A 16,448-nucleotide genomic window follows, 5' to 3' on the forward strand; every position below is an offset into this window, starting at 1 on the left:
GGAAGCCCAGCCATCCACTCTTCCCTTCCATAGGACCTCTGTCCCTGCCAGTGGCTACTGGGGTATCGCTGCATGAAGGTGCATTTCTTGAGTAAAGAGAGGAGAAGGAGAATATACTTGCAAGATTATTGAGACACTGAAGCTTATTGCTATGACTCTTGTTCATACCAGCATCTTTGTGTAGGTCCTTAAAAAGGGGAGGCATGATTACTATAGGGAACAAGGAAGAAAGCAGAAGCCTTTTTTTCTTGCTGCTGCTATGGAAGAGCAATCCTGTGGAAAGCCCACTGGAAGAATTCGGCACCCTGTCTTCAAGAAGTCAAGGTCCTCATGATATGTCATTGCTCTCCCTGTTAACAAGCCCAGACTGCTTTACCAGTGTCCACATCAAGGTTAGGATATTAGAAGTACCTAACCACTGAGGTGATCATTGCTGTTTTTGAAGGGTTTAAGCTCAGAATATATATTCCTAGATCTCCTAGAAGCTCCCTGGCAAAAGCCAGGAAAACTTGGTTTGATATTTGAACATAATAGTGGTAATAAAAGCCAGTAAAAATCAAACACAAGTAAAGAAACCTTCTCCTAAATATCCCACTTAGGGCTTTCCATATACATGCTAAATATTAAAAGCTATTTAAAAAAATGTTTAGTTTTTAATGGACTTTTTAAAATTGCCTTAAAACATTCTTCAGAATCACAGGTTTTTCCAGCAACTCAGCTTCCTTGTGCATGGCTGACTTATTTTGCCTATGGTATAACATTCCAATGTCTCTTTTTAAGTACTTTAGAGCAATTTTCTGAGCAGACAGACTGTATTAACATGTGCAGATAACCAAAGCATACCTGGTTCCTGTCTGGATTGCACAGTTGCCTGTCACAAATTGGAAAGTGGATAGTCTCCTATTTAAAATAGTTTTCCTTAACATAATATTAATAATCTAAAAAGCCCCAAACCATAGAAAATGTTTCTCGTGTGGTAAGGTTCCTTATGTGCCTGGCTAAAGTAATTCCCCATTGTAGCAGTGGAGAGGGACCACTCCAGTTGTGGTTTCTGTGTGGTTTGTTGTGTTTGGCAGTCAATAAGGATCTGCTCCAGTTTAAAGCCTCCCCAGCGCAGTGGTAGAGCACGAACCAGTGGTAGTAACTACAGAGGCCACAGAAGAACTGAGCACTGACACTTTGAAAATGCACCCCACACAACTTACACTGTGTTTATCTGAGGTTGATATTGAAATGACTGGAGGATGTATGGTCTTACCAGCATTCCTGCATACATTTCAATTACAAAAGGATCCTATTGAAATAACATGGAGCATGACTCTTAAATCTACCATAGCAAGGAAGAACACAGTTCAAGCGGAAAGGCTTGCTCTTAGTTTCTGTTTTAAAGCCTTTTGAAACTGCTGTCTTCTTTCTCTTGAAGAATAAGCAATGGCTTATTCAAAGATAAAGATCAAATACTTGATCTTACTTAAACATATAAATTCATATTTCTAACAAGGGCATTTAAGCAGATAACAGAAAATGATAGAGGAGAAAAATAGTATAAGATTAATAAAACCAATTGTTAACTCTGGCCCTACCCGACAGAAATAATGTATAAGTTGAATGACTGCAGTTACTAAACTCCAATGGAAGTTTGTATTTCCAGAAAATAATTACTTCTCTTATTGACAGGAACACTGATAATCCAAGAGAAAGTAGACCCCAAGACAAAAATATCCAGAAAATGCCACATGCTACTGTGCAGTGACATTTCTGAATTCTCCTATATTTTTGAAATCCTACATAATACAATCAAGGGCACAAAACCAGAACAATGTCCCAGATATTCTATGTTTCCTTTTTTCTAGAAAGCATAGAAGCAAAACTGGGAGGACCCTATGGAGGAAGAATGCTTTTTTATTTGTCCTGGCCTCTAACAGAGCAGCTCTGGTTCTCTTTACAGAGGCAAGACCACAAAGCCCCTTTCTGTCTAAGATAATTGGCATGTGTGGTGATTTGGAGGATCAGTTAGTATATGTCTTTCAGCTGCTGTATAAAACTACTGTAGCAGTGAATGCCTCAGGGCTGCAAGGCATCCATACTTCTCTGTGCAGCTGCTGTGTTGTTGGCTTTCCAAAATGGGGCAAAAGGCTATGTAAACATTAGAGGGACTTGTTCAGTTGGGCACATCTTAGCAAAATAGATTGATTACACCTAGGTGAAACCAGTTTGGTCCAATTTGTTTGCTGGGGTTTGGGGCTAGAAACTGGACACGCAGAGCAAAGAGATCAGCTATTAACATTGAGTCAAAGTACCTGTGGTGCATAAGAAATGCAGGAGCAGCACAGACACAGAGAGCCTGTGGACATGAACATAGGCAAGGTTTTTGTAGGCAAGATCCTTTCCAACTGAAGAAGGAAGATATTGGGTCCACCATGGAGAGGTGTATGGCATAGTATGGAGGGCAGGAATTCATCAGAAGTGGGATCCTGGTCTCTGAAGATGCTTTTGGTCTAAATTTCAAGAATGCTCCAGAGCAATGACAAAACAGAGCTAGGTAAATGCTTACAGGTATTATGGTTTTATGCAACTTGTGACTTCTGTTATGCAAGACAAAATAAAGAGTGGTGGGTTTTGAGTCCCTGTGCCTGTGCTTGCCAAGGGTCTAGAACTACATCCCACCACCAAAAGTGCAACCTTAGTCCTTGCTCTGCTTTGGTTGATATATTTGCAACTTTAAAGTTGAAAATTTGCTGTGAAAGGGATAAATGAAGATTCTGAAGTCAGTGTTACACTCACCTACGTTCCTCTTACAGCATATTACTATATGTACAGTAGCCATTTAGCATCCTAGTTAATATTATCGGATATAATATAAAAGGGTATGTGAAAAGGAACAAAATTAGGACTGTAACTTTTTCACCTGGCATGAATACTTTGATGTTCAACCTTAAAAGAAGCCTCTAGTAGTTTTTAATCAAACTCTCTCTCTCTGGCTAATTAGTATTGTTGAAACGTTAATGCTTCAGTGGCTGTCAATGTATCCAAGATTTATTTCCATGAAACCTGTCATTACCCTGTCATTTCATACCCTCACTTGGTGTGAATCTGCATCACAAATAAATGTGCATATGTAAATGAAACATTAAAATTACACAATCAGAATTAATCAGTCTAAAAACACAATTTATGAGATCTCCAGTCTCTGAAGCAGTACCCAAGTGAGGGAAGGTGACTGCCTATAACGCCACACCATCCAGAGTTTCTCTGAAGATGCTCAGGACCAATTTATCTGCCAGAGAAACATGAATGAGCCTCAGACCTGAATGTAATTAGTCTGTGGGGACCTTAAAAGAGTGTCAGCGTGCTGGCCAGCAGCAAGAGTCACTACTTCAGTTTTCAGCCTGATTTTTATGGAGAAGCAGCCATTTATTCTGGCTGATGGTGTTAATATTTATCTGACTCTCCCTTAATTCTGAATGTCCTGACCCCTGTGAGCTGAGGCAAGGAGGTGAGTACAACAGCAGGTAAGACATGTCTTGGCTCTTGGGCTCAGGGCTCAAAACTCTGGAGGACTGAGCCAGGAGTCACTCATGTGAGTATAGGTCTTTACAGCTCTCCTCATTCCTTTCTTTTGAGATGAAAGCTTGAATTTGCAGTGCAATGGAGCAGAAACTGTCATCAGCCCTTACAATTGCCAGAGTTGTACTTTGTCACCAACTTTTTGAGGTTTTTTCGGCTCCTGATGCTTAAAGCATGATGGGATCCTGGAGGACTCTGTTGTGTGTGATTAAAGGACTTGTCTGATTTTTTTCTAATGCAAAGTGAGATAGCTGGAAGCACTGATGTCTGTATGGACAGGAAGGATGTGATTTCAGGGAAGTGGCTTCTCTAAACTTCCTCAAGAAACTGTAGATGGGAAGCAGGGCCTTATCTGTACCTGAGTACTTTAGTTCGGAATCACCATTACATGGTCTTCATAACAGGAGCTTTGACACTGTATAGCTGCTGCTATGTGAAAATGCTGATCTCATAAAAATTAGTAATATTTTGCTATAAATCCCAATCACCTTGAAGTGATTACTTGGTGCTTGCATGTGTAGCACTGCTGATTCCCATGGGAGCATATTTGGCAGAATGGTGAGAATCAAAAATAAGTATATTCTACTTCATCACTTCTGCCATCTTGGGATCTAAACTTTCTCAAAAGACCTTAAGAACTGGTCCATTCCCTAGCCTCAGGTCTGCTAGTCAGATGGAGATGTCAGTTGGGAACGCCAGGTAACTTACGCAAATACGATTTCTCAGCAATAGTAGTTTGTGTCCTTTCAGCTGCCCTGCTCACCTCAGGCAGGTGTTGACTTGAATGCCAAAGATCATTATCTGTGTTATGACTAGGGTAAAAGACAGTTTTGGTGGTGCTCTGGTCAGGTTTTGGATACAGTAGTGCTGCTATGGCAGCATTAGGGACTGAGTTTACAGTAAATGTAGTACCTCATATGCTTTTTTTTTTTAATTTTCTCCAAATGTGGTTAAGAATATACACATGCTCTCTTCACAGAACAGCCTTTAGAGTGCATCCTTTCCTGGTTTTATGTTCAGGGGCAGAAAACAAACAGAATTTTTTTATAAAATAAACGAAAAAATTGACTCTTTCTGCCTTCCAAATCCAAACGCCTGAAGCAATAATTTTCAAAGTTTACCATCTGGCTGATAAAGGGCACAGAAGATTATAGCCAGAAAGCAGGGAGTCCCATCAATTCATGAACAGATGAAAATAGGGTTCATAGCAGAAACCAAATGGTAACCTTAGTTATAACATTCCTTCACATTTGGATGCATGTGTGTATCTAATAACACACAGCCTTCTGTTGGTCCCTTCTAGGACAATTCTTATTTAAGACAGTGTACAAATATGTATAGTCAACAATAAATGTTATAGCTACTGATTGTGGCAATCTCAGTGTCAATCAGCAATCTTAGTTAATATACCTCTAGATAGGAGTCAGGGGAGTAACAATAACAGACTGACTGACTGCTGCTGGTATATAGATTTTATAAGGTTTGCTTTCCTGTGACTGTTTATGTGTCTCTGTACTCAAATCCCCTATCTCAACAGTAAAGCTGAAATATGCAGGTATCTGTTGAACTAAATAAAAGCTGTGTCCCTTTAGGGAAGTAGAAAGTTTAGAACAGCCATTAATTCAGACAATGAAAGTTAGTATCTCCTTTATTATGTACACAGAGAAATCCGTGTTAGACAGCATACATTAGGGACCTGGGTTATTGTGGCTGCACACACAAACACGTAGAGAGAAACATAAGAAGGAATTCAGAGCTATTAATTGGGATTTGCATTCTAATTTATTCTCTCCATGTAAAAAGAAGAAATATGATGCTGATGGCTCCCTGTTTTTCCCCGTACACAATCTCTCCACAGTGCTTGCCTGCAAAAAGGAAAGGCTACCTTTGTTTCATGTGCATCTGCTCTTGCTATAGTGCAAAAATACTCCTTTGTTGAGCTCGGCAGCAGGAGTGTGCACAGAGGTGTAAGGACTCTAAGACCCTTCTACTTTTTATCACCTCCCCGGTGGATTACACATGCAGCACAATACAGTCATTAAAAATAGTTACACATGAAACCATCCAGCACATCACCAGCTCGCTGATGTGTCACTTTACAGACGGACATACAGCAGTGATTGCTCTGGTAAGAAATTTGTCTTTTTCTCCTCTTCACACCCTTCGCTGTGTACTCAATAGAAAGGGTGACCGGCAATCTGTCTCCTCACATCCTTACCCAACAACCCACTGGGGCATTAAACAACCCTCTCCTCTCTGCACCCTTTGTTTAAAAGCGACACCTTCAAAGATATATTCTGTGGGTAGTGGGAAGGAAGGGGGTAAAAAGGGATATTTACTTACAGAGCAGTTAATGTCACCTCCTGGACCAGGGACAGGGGGTCACATCCATTAACAAATGTGTAAAGAGCACACCGGCCTGCTTGCAGAGGAGAGCTGTACAGCTAGCCGGGGCTTTCCACTGCCTGCGAAGAGCAGCTCTTCCGATTTCAGCTCTGCAGTCAGTGTTGTGTGGAAAGAGGCTGCTGCCTTCCCCAGCCTAGTGAAACCCCTCTCTATCATTTTACCATATAAGGAGACAAAAGCATCGGAGACACTCATTCTTTTAGGCTCTCTGCAGCTGGCATTCGACACTTTCTCTATTCCAAGGGTGTCAATACTTCCCCCTCCTAAACATCTTGTCTTTCTTGGCCCCCTTCCTAAAATAAGGCTCCCCCTCCCCTCCTCCAGCCTTTGTTTCTCTAAACCCCTGATGCTCATTAATAATGTAGCTCCGTTATATCTGAGGGACTGTGCTTTACAGAAGGAAAGGTTTTACAGCAACCCAAATCCAAACATTTGTAAGGCTCTTCACGTGGCTGAGAGAATAAAGTATTTGGTTAAAATTGGTGTGAGGCTTTATTTGCTTTGGCTGTTTTGCCTGATGCAACTTAGTGCCTTGCCCAGAGAAGAGTGAAACAAGCTGTCTCTCTTCTCCTTCATGGAAAGGTGAACATTTTTCTGAGGAGCAAGTGTGCAGGCATTTCTTTATGAGTGTTCAGAGCCCATTCTTGTTTTTCTCCACCCTTCTTTCTTTCCAAATTCCCCCATAGCGAGGAGAAAAAAGAAGAAAAACAGGGGAAATTAATGAAACCAAAAAACCCCCTTGTGTAAGAGAAAGCCAAAGGAACAGATTGTCTCAGCACATGCTCAGGACCCAGCGGAGAGCCCTGCCAATGGGCACATGTTAAAGAGAGGGGGAGCCATTAATCCTCCTATAACCAGGAACTAATTTTTCTGCTACAAAATCCAATTTCATCTATCAACCATCCTAGCAGAAACACATTCTGTTAATCAAAACAGTGAGGGTCCTGGGAAATCTCCCAGAGGGAAGAATTTGGATCAGAAGCACACGGGAGATGTCTGCTCTCTGCCATTTGAGGGGTAGGATGGGGAGGCAATTCAGCGTAATACTTCAGTAATGACTGGTGCTTGCCAAGGGGAGCTGCTTTAATTTGAATGCTTTCAACCTCAAGAGAAACCAGTAGGATAAAAATGTAAAGCCCCTTAGCCTGAAGCAGTGTTGCTGTTGTTTTGCATCCAGATGGTGCAAGGTAGTCCTTTTGCGTTGGGCACTGGGTGGTGGTGTTTGGGTGGTGGTGCAGGTGTGCACGTGGGTTGGCTAAGGGTTTCCCCTGCAAAACAAACTTATGCCAAAAGCCTGTCCTGTATTTACTGTCCTCTTGTGCACCCAAATAGTAGTCAGATGTGGAATGAGGATGAAATGTCAGTCTCAGCTCTACTCAAAATCTACAAAAGCTCAGACAGAATAAAATGGTGGGAAAAGGCCATTTGTAGTTCTTCTATAAGGAGCAAAACCTCCTTTACAGATGTGAGTTACCTTCATGACCAGCAATGTCCATGGGTTGATCTCTCTGTTGCTGTAGCCTTTGCAGTTGCATTTTCAAAACACAGTCATTGTGGCCTGGAGGACCTACCATGGACGTATGGGATTAAGGAGTTTGATACTATGGCAATTAAAGCCTATTTAAATCAAAGCTGCTGCACTGCCCAGCCACATGTCCCTGGCTCCTCCCTTGCATTTGCACTGGCACTGGAAGATGAGTTAAGCCAGTGAGCAATTTTCTGTGATCTCTTCTGCTATCACAAGCTTGTCTTGGGAGAGCTGCTGGTTGGGTTTCCAGCCCCATCACTGCTTTCTAGATTCCCTTGGACAAGACAGTGTAACTTTCTGTTCTTTAGTTTCACTCTCTGTAAATATAGACAGGACAGCCAAACTCTTGTTCATAATAATAATAATAATGATGATGATATTTCTTTCTTTTAGATTAAACTATTGCATGCTGACAACAGTAATCAGTAATTTTCATCTTAGTTAGAGTTCTTACCTCAGCTCTGATTTAGAAGTGCATGTAAAGAAGAAAAATGGGCTCTGAAGGTGATTAAATTTGGGCTATCCAAGTCAGTTTATTTTCAAACCCTTCTAAAGCAAATGAAATATTCCAAATGTGCGATTTGATTTGTTGAATTTCCATTATATTTTCATTTCTCTATCTGTCTACTGACAGCCACTGCAGCAACTCTGCCAGGGAATTTTTGATGTGACCTGCTGGAATACAATACAAGTGTTTTCCATAATTGCAAGTTAAAATTTATACTGACTCCAGCTGAAATGGTTTAGTTTAACTGTTGCAGGTCATGGGTTGACTTTAGGAAGATAAGATCATTTTTGCAACATCTCTGACTCCTGGAAGGCAGAATAGCCTCTGACAATTTAAAACTTCATGATCTGTGGGCTCACTATGGGCTTGATGCTCAGCAGCCACATCAAGAGTGCATGAATCTGCTAAAGGGATGAGGGAGAGTTACTAGGCAGCTCCTTTCCTCATCCCATGATGTGGTTTATGCCCTCCATCAAACACTACTAGGCATGGCAGGGGCAACCTCTGACCTCTTACCCTCCTTCAGTTGGTCCACCCCAGCTCACTTCACCTTTATATCTGACAAGTAAATATTCATCAGTAATTAGCAAAAACTCTAACCCTTCTTTCCCACCAGTATCAAATCCACCAAGGGAAAAACCCAAAATTTTCCTTAATGATAATTAAGGAAAGGGAAATGGGTAGGAAAGAGCAGGGATTTTTTCTTTGGCAAATTTAATGTTTAAGTGACCCACTTTTTATTATTTTGTTTTATTTTTACTTCATTAGTTCGGAGTAGCCCAGCACAGATTAGCCATCTTTAAGACTTCAGAGGAGACTATGCAATGAAAACAGGGGGCAGTGGTTCTAATAGGGTGCCTGTATTTAAGGTTGAAAATACAAGTACCATTCAGTGCCATCCTGTGATTTAGAAACATACCTTATGGCTTTTATATATATATTTCTCATTTATGTAGCATTTATGTAGCATATATTGCTTGTTCTTCAGTGACCTGTGTGCTTTAACAGGGTTAATTCTAATGTGGAGAAGGCCATACCTCTCATACAGGAAACAAGATGGAAAAAGTATCATTTTCATAGCAGGACTTCTCAATGATTTTACTAATCCTTCAGAAATCTCACTTCAGCTAGTAGGCTGATGTCAGAATAACTACTATTTCAACATTTATCTCCCCTTCTGGCTGACAAGGAAAAATAATGGAGAGAGATGTCTGGAAGTGGAATATTTCTGCTTCCCTCAGTTTGAGTCACCAAGAAATTTAATGTCTCTGAGAGGGCAAGGGAGGTGGAAAACTATACTTTAAGGTCTGAAAATGGCTAAACTGTTTCTTTCCACTACTATTTTATCCTGGAAAGTGTTAAGTTACTTTATCAGAATTCAGCAAATCCCTTTCTGATGCTGGAACCTGTATAATACAAGCTTCCATTGAATACGAGAGGCTGCATTTAGGAGAAGTGCTGTTTTTTGCAGTACTGCTTAGGAAGTAATATAGACTCATGCAGATGTTGCATTTTAATTCATTAAACCTAAAATAACAGCCAAGCAATATTAATTTTTTCTGAAATTTCATTCTCATAAGGTGTTCTCAGATATGTAGTTTTCCCCAAGCATATGAAGAATATGCAAATGGTAAACAGGTATTTTTTAGTGTCTATTTTCCCTCCCAGGTCTGTCTCCCAGTCACAAGGCTTTTTGCAACATTTTGATCTTCCTTTCTTCCCCTAGGTGACTAGATCCTCAAGTAGAAATACTCGTCAAGTAAGAAGTATCAGAGTTTCACAGGCTCTGATGAAGAAATGATGGAAACCTTTGGACAATCCATTAAAACACCTGTAGTCAAGCCAGATATGGAACTTTACATGAAATGAAAGTCTGTCTGCTTTGGGTCGATGCAAGATTTGTAATTTTTGGAGGGTGTTTAGCCTAAATCAATGTGAAAAACTTAGAGTTTAGAAACTCCAATCTAATCTGGAAAAGAATGTTTCCATGTTTGCTTTCTTAACGTGATTGAATAGTTTTCACATACAGCCTTAAACAATTTCCTTCAGTGAGTTTAGAAAGGTGCCATGACTCAGTAGCACTGCAGAACAACTGGTTTTGTATAGGAAAAATTATCTTCAGAAGGATAATCTATTTCTATGTGATAAGATAGAAGATACTGACTCAAATTCAAGGCTGCTTCTGTGATAACATGATCCAGGATGGAGCTGAAAGCAGTTTAGACAATCATGGTCAGTTTCGACAAAGATTTTGTTCAGTTTTTAAAATTAGTCAGGACCTCCTTTTCTATCCTGTTAGCCCCAGTTTCATTCAGAGAAATCTATCTCCTGAAAAAGATGTCTCAAAGGGCATGCGGCAGTGAGACACTGGTCAATGTGTGGTCTGCCATTGTCTATGTAATTGAACCTATGCCCCTTTCTCCATGGACAACTGAGATGTAGAGATGGTTTGCAACGGATGACCTAGGCAGAAAGACAGCTATGTTTCTGCTGATGCTTCTTTATCTCAGCTGTGGTGGCAAACAGCTCTTGACACTGATGAAGGGTGAGGCATGAACTGAGGGGATCATAGGGGAGAAGAGTAGTGGTTCTTGAGAAAGGAGGGGACAGAGCACACCAGAGGAAGTGTCAAGGACCATGTCAGGGTTTTAAGAACTGGTATCTGCTAAGGAAAATCCCTCTTGGTGGTGGCTGAGTTTTCAACAGCTTGGAAAGCTGAGGCCACATTAGAGGACTGACCGGTCCTTCACTGGGCAAGCAGCATTGTCAGAAGAGACATCCCAGATCCTCATGGATTAAAACAAGCCATAAAAGACATCACAGGATAAAGGAAGTTGATCAAACATTTCCGCAAGCAGCAGGTGTCTGTGCCCTGTGGGCCAGCCACCCTGGAGAGCCCTCACCAGGCTGCTCACCAAGTGAAGAAGAAATCATGAAGAGTTGTAATGAAGCAAATAGAAAGCAACAATACTTGTTGTTGAAAATAGTAATCTTCTTCCCTACTTTTCTGAACATTCTTTCTCTTTCTTTCCTCTCATTAGAGTACAGATAGTGTATCTAATTTAAGGAAACCAAAGTGAAACATTTTTGTCTGTGCCACCCTCACACCTCTTTGGACTCTAAAGATTCCCTAAACCCCTCAGCTCCATAGCTTGTTCATCGGCAAACAGGGATAGAGAGCCTGGTAGCATGTCTTTGGAAGTGCTTTTGGATCCAGAGACAACCTCTGAGTTGAGGCAAGTGGTCTTTAGAAGCAATGACTCTAGACAATGATAGTGCAAAGATCTATGTGGAGGAGCTGTTGCTTCTTTCTTTTTCTCTGGACTCAGCTCAATTGCCGTGTGGGACCCTGAGTATGACAGATGGGAAGAGGCTTGAGGGTTTCCTACCCCTGCGGGTGGAACCTGGGATGTCAAATTACTACAGAGTTTGCAGTAATTGCTGGTCTCCTGAATTGGCAAATACTACCCCTTAATTTAGGATTTATTCATTTTAGTATAATCATGATTTATAGTTCCCTGTTTCAGACATATAAAGCACACTGTGATCATTCCAAAAAACTAATCGCTCTGTGTTTTTGATAGCACAAGAGACATGCAGTTCTGTATGAAGTATCTCACATACATAGTATTCCCCACAGTGTTCCCAGCATGCTTCAGTGTTTTTAGGCAAAGTCCTTTTTCCAGAATCCCCCCCTCCCACTGCTCCACTGCTCATGGCTTCTCCAAAAACCTTACTTCTGTGTGAATAATTTCCTTCTGCTCCCCTTAATGCTTTTTCTGCCTGCATCCCTGACATCTTTTATGACCCTCTAGAAATAGTCAACAGCAACGTTTTTAACTGCCATTTCCCCTTATCAGCCAGACAGCAGCACAAGGAGCTTCTGAGAAAAGAGAGATTTGTAAAATTGAGCAGTTGGCAGACACCTCAGGAACTTATCTAACTCAATTCCAAGGCATGAGTGACGACATCTAACTCATTTTTGGCAGATCTTTGTCAAATCCACCCTTAAGGATTAATGGTAAGACTTCACAGCCTCTAAAGTCAAATGAGCATAAGTTTTGTCAGTCCAACACGTGGGACAAGAAAGCAAGAAAAAGACATTCAGATTAGAGTTTTCAGTTTAACATGAGTACTTGTAAATGATGACTAGTGTCAGGCAGAACCTGTAATTTGTAGGTATTCAGATAATGCGATAGCAGTATGAGAATCGTTGAGCAGAAGAGTTCCTCCAATTCCTTATCCTATTCTTGGGGTCTAAGAAGTGACTTAGGAAGAAAATGAAAATAGCCTGTATTGATAATTCCCCAATACTCTCCCAGCCTCCAAAGATTTTTTGGCTCAACCTGGGATTCCTCAATCTGGAGGCAGTATCCATACTGAATATCACTTCCATGAACTTGCACAATTCCATTCTGATCCCATGAAAGCAAATCCATAGTTTTGTGTAACAGGTAGCTCTACACTGTGTTGTTGAAGAACCATTTCCTTCTGTTCCTTTTGAACATATTACCCACTGGTTTCATCTGATGCCTCCTACATCTTACACTTGGAGAGATAATGATCAACTGATCTTTATTCACACTTCACAGGCTGCTCATGTCTTTGTCAGTCTTTATCATATCTCCCCTCAGCCATCTCTCTCCTAGGCTGGAGAGTCCCAGCCTGCCTAGTCACTCTGTATGAAAGTTACTCCCTTTTTCCAATATGATAGTTCACTTTTTCAGATGAACTTTAACATCCAATATGGGTTTTGGCTGCTTTTGAGCACTGAGCAGGTGTTTTCTGTAAACCTATATAACTGCCAAATTTCATACTCAGGTTCAGCTCAGAACCGTCACTTTATAGCTGAAGTTACATTTTTCCCCATGTGCATTGCTTTATGCTTATCTACACTCAGTTTAAGGTGCTGTTCCAATGCCCACTCATCCTGTTGCCTAAGATCCTTCTGTTTCTTAGTCTCAGTAGAATGTCTGCTATTAATGTCCTATTAATCTCCCTATACTGCAATAACTGCCTGTTTATCTTTCAACAATTTTATGCAATCCATACAAAGATCATCCCTCTTATCCTGTGGCTGCTTATATGTTTTCAGGGGTGTTTGGTGAGGACGCTTGTTGAATACATGGAAAAATACAAATAAGCAGATGCTACCAACCAAAGATCTCCCATATCTGCATGCTTCTTATCATTTTACAGGAACTTGATGGGTTTGTAGAGCACGATTTCCCTTTACAAAGCTGTTTTGAATTTCTCCCAATGTATCTTATTTATCCATCTTCTCCACCCTGCGTAGTAATTTCTACTGAATTTATCAAAATTACCAGGCTTTAATTCCCCCAGTTTCTTGTGGAATCATTTAAGAAAGTTGGCACTGGTTTAGCTACTTTCAGGTGCTCAGTTCTAAGCCTGTTTTAAATTAGAGGCCATGCACTGTTATTGTTTCATCTAATTCATCCTTGAGTTCCTTTAGATTTCTTGGGTGAATACCATCTGGTTCTAACATTTTCTTCCTATTCATTTTGTTTATTTGTTCCATACCTCTTCTGCAGACACTTCAGCTTGAAATAGATCCTCTGAAGATGCCCATAAGGAAGTGCTCTGCTGTGGGAAGCTCTCCAAGTTCCTCACAGTGAACACAGGAGTGAAAAAAAGTTGCTTAGGGTTTTTTTTGTTACAGCCATCTCTTCCCTGAAGACTACTTCTGTACCCTAGTTAGGTATTGGCCATATCATTCCCCAAACCATTCAACTTACCTTGAATTCAAAAGAACCATACAGTTGCAAATCACTTCTCAGATTACTTCAGACTCCTAATATTTTGATGTAACTAGAAATAGTCACCCCCTCCTATCTGAATATGACTGAGGACATTCTGTTTTCTAGAAAGAACCTTCCTGCATGGCAACAGTTATTTTTCTGCTCAACCACTGTTTGTATATACAACATATAAACTGAGAGGGTCTGAGACGTAGGCTCAGACATATATTATGATTGAAAATATGAGCTTAGATTGTGCACTTTGAAGTAGAGTCCTTGCTGTTGATCCTCTTAGGCCTGTGCTTACTTTGAACTCTATAAGTGCTCAGGCCCTTTAAGTAATAGGATTAAAGTAATCTTTTAGTTGCTGATGTGAATTTCATGTCTAACAATTCACATAGAGCTGAAAAAATATACCATCCATTGTCAGCCTGATAGACATATGGATTGTGTTTGTCCCTGCCAATTTTATATACATGACTGTCTAGTAGAGCTGCTGTCTTAACCTGAATGAAATTCAAACATTGTGAGTTAAATGAAATAAATGCTTGTAACAATGGCTAGTCTTGAAGATAACGTGTCTCATTCTGGAAGATAAGTAATCTTTTTGAGTCATTAGAGAGGAGTCAGAAATTACTTTAGGAAGCACTGCTAGTCCTTTCCTTTATCTTTAATGGCTAACCATCAAGTCTAGTGGGTCCTTGCTGCGTTGCTACAGCACAAATACTTTACACAACTGAGCACTACCCGCTTGGCTGGTTGCTCCCAAAAGAGCACCTGGTCCATGGTGATGTTGTCTCTTCCTTATATCCAGGAGTATTTCCAGGAATCCAGACCCCTCATTTGCAAGGAAGAGTTCCTATCACTTGGATCTCCAGAAAAAATATTAAAGGAAGGGACTAGCTTGTCTGGCAGCAGGCACAGCACTGGCAGGCAGCAGAAACTCCACTTGCAGGAGAGAGACCTGGGAGGAAGGCAGGCTGCTCTGCTTGAGTGCCCACAGCTCTTCTACAGCCATGCTCACGCTGCTTCTCCTAATGGCTTTCTATGTGAGCATGCCTTGGACCCAGACCTGTTTGCTATTTTTTCCTTTAGTAATCTGCATATCTGACATTTGCATTTGTAAGGACATGGTGGAAAGGCAGAAAGGAGACATGGTCTTAGGTACTTGGGCAGGAATCTTGCCCAAGAATCTGGTCACAAATCCTTTCCCAGCAGCTGGCACAATTGCCTGTGTAACTAAACCCTAACCCATTCCAGGCACAATGAGCTGGACGTGCCCATGCCCTTCACACGCTAGGTGTCTGCTAAGTCAGGTGCTCTCATTCAACAAATGAGGAAACCATTACCAAAAAGAAGCAACTGGAATGAGTGGCCGACTCCAGCAGGAAGAAATGGGACTGGGGGAGGAATGGCTAGGACAAAGGGAAGACCATGCATGGACCCAAATGATCCCCAGCATGCAATCTGGGTGCTCCTGTTCATGGTGGTGGGAGGAGACTGCCCAGCCACGCCACTCCTGCGTGTGCGTTTTGCCACTGGAAGCAAAGCAAGGGTTGCTGAGAAGAAAAAGATGGATGGTCAAAGTGCTCTCGCATACTGCATCCTCCTTGTGCCAACGACAGGGAAGTCTTCTCAGGGTGGCCACATCACCCGCTCCTCTGGCCCTGCTGCGTTTGCTGCCTGCATCTATAGCAGTAGCTTGTCTTGGCCCAAACGCTGCAGAGGATGGTCCACACTGTTCAACTGTAAGTGCAGCCCCTGGTCTGGTTAAGCCCAAAGCCCCCATCGCTCTCCCAAGGGGTCTCTGGCATGGCCCAAGGGCTGGCCTGCCCAAAGGACTACTCCTAAACAGAAGGGTGGATGTGTCCATCACATTTTGCATGGTGAGGCAGTATAACTGTAAGGACACCAGCTGTGCCATGCTAGTTGGCCTCAAGGCCAATATCTTCCTATAAATCAAAATGTTTCTACTGAGACAAAACTAGCTAACAGAGAAACATAACAGTAAATCAGTTCTACCTATTTTCCAAAAGGATGTCCTTAGAAAACCTATTCCTGAGAGTTCTATGGTCTGGTTGTTGCAGTCTGTTCCTCTGTCTTATGCACCACTTGTTCTGCAGGGTCAACAGAAAAGTTTTTTGGCCCACTCTAGTCTGTTTTTTTTTTTAAGCCTTTGCTGCTTGTAGTTCTGTGGTCCCTTTGTCCTCAGACCTAGTGGATTGTGGATGTAAGATCCTTGAAACAGTTTTGCTGGTTGTTTTTCAAGTATGTGCTGGGGTGCCAAAATCTGCAACCACTGTCTTCCTCACTTGTGTCTGCCTAAAGACATTCTTAAGCAGAACAATATGTCTTTTTACTGTGCACATCATATATTATGTTTGTGTGATTAAGTCCATGTAATTATACCCTCTGCTTAGCCACCAGTATTCCATAGCAACAAATAATTGTATCCTAAGACACTAATTGCACTAATAAATCTAGATCCTCCTTAGGTTATGAATCTGCAAGTTATTGAACTGCAAGACTTAAGTAAGATGACACTACAAATAACACCATGGCTTTATTTAAGGTTGTGGTCTACAAAGAAATGTGAAAATTATTACCATGAAGCTCAGAAATGTGTTTGAAGTCAATCTTGGATGCCTCAGAGCAAAACTTTTACTGAATTTGATGAGAC

General features: G+C 41.3%; 1 protein-coding gene across 3 annotated transcripts in view; it reads right to left on the bottom strand.

Moving 5' to 3' along the window:
* The window catches only part of FHL2 (four and a half LIM domains 2), a 66,615-nt gene that overhangs the window by 23,210 nt on the left and 26,957 nt on the right, over positions 1 to 16,448 (bottom strand). Inside the window, exon 1 of one of the 3 annotated variants that reach the window (XM_074909283.1) lies at positions 5,911 to 6,057. The exons of the other annotated variants lie outside the window; for them this stretch is intronic. The gene's annotated coding sequence lies outside the window, so the exon portion shown is untranslated. Of the gene's footprint in view, positions 1 to 5,910; positions 6,058 to 16,448 lie in introns of those variants that run through there. 3 annotated transcript variants of the gene reach the window in all.

The sequence above is a fragment of the Athene noctua genome, chromosome 1, assembly GCF_965140245.1.
Source record: "Athene noctua chromosome 1, bAthNoc1.hap1.1, whole genome shotgun sequence".
Classification (NCBI taxonomy): Eukaryota; Metazoa; Chordata; class Aves; order Strigiformes; family Strigidae; genus Athene; species Athene noctua.